We start from the raw sequence: 881 nt of genomic DNA on the forward strand, positions 1-881 counted from the left end.
TGCAAGGAACCGTGCAAGGAAAGAGAAAGAGAGGAAGGCAGAGAAGGAGATGGGAGGACAACAATACAGAGTGGACAGGAAAGACGATGGGTGACAATCTGAGGAGAGCAGAGGACAAAAATTATAGATGGCGAGAGCTGGTTTTCCAATGCAGTGGTGCCCCAACGGTTGCTCCAACCACGGGATAGAAGAAGAAGAAGAAGAACTAAGGCCTATTTTAGCCGTACTTTTAGCACAAACTGTGAATTATGTGATTGCCTGCCTGTCTGTAGGTTGTATTTTCATGGACTTATAGACAGTTTTTGGCTCTAGAATGTATTTTCCAAGATGAGCAAGTGGATATAGAAAAATAATATTGCATAAACAGAAAATCATAAAATTGAAGGAAATATTCCATTCTCACTGCCGACCTTGACCTTAAAAGTGACCAGTTATCTCCGTCAACAGTACCTCGACTCTTTCAGTCCATGCGTGTGGGTGGTTGGCGGGTGCTCTGGTGCGGTTTGCTTCTTCTTTCCTATCAAACATCTATCGTCCTTATCTCCACTTCTTCTTTTTTATGTTTGTTATTCTCTTGTAACACCTCTAATCTTCGGGCGCTCATATGACCTTATGCAGTTGCGAGCGCCGTAAAACCTCTACTTAAAAAAAAGTCCTTGCGTTGATGATGCGAAGCTGTGGTCAGCACCAGAGATCACCACACTAGTTACTGAAGCTGCCGCTTTGCATTTAGACCCATGACAACAGTTAATTCTAGTTCAAAATGGAAGATTAGAAAATGCTTCTCTTTTGTTTGTTTTGGTAAGTGTTTTTACGGCGCTCGCAACTGCAAAAGGTCATATGAGCGCGCGGGACACACCTAATATTTTCAGTTGGTAGGA

Source organism: Aplysia californica, unplaced genomic scaffold (assembly GCF_000002075.1).
Source record: "Aplysia californica isolate F4 #8 unplaced genomic scaffold, AplCal3.0 scaffold00681, whole genome shotgun sequence".
NCBI lineage: Eukaryota > Metazoa > Mollusca > Gastropoda > Aplysiida > Aplysiidae > Aplysia > Aplysia californica.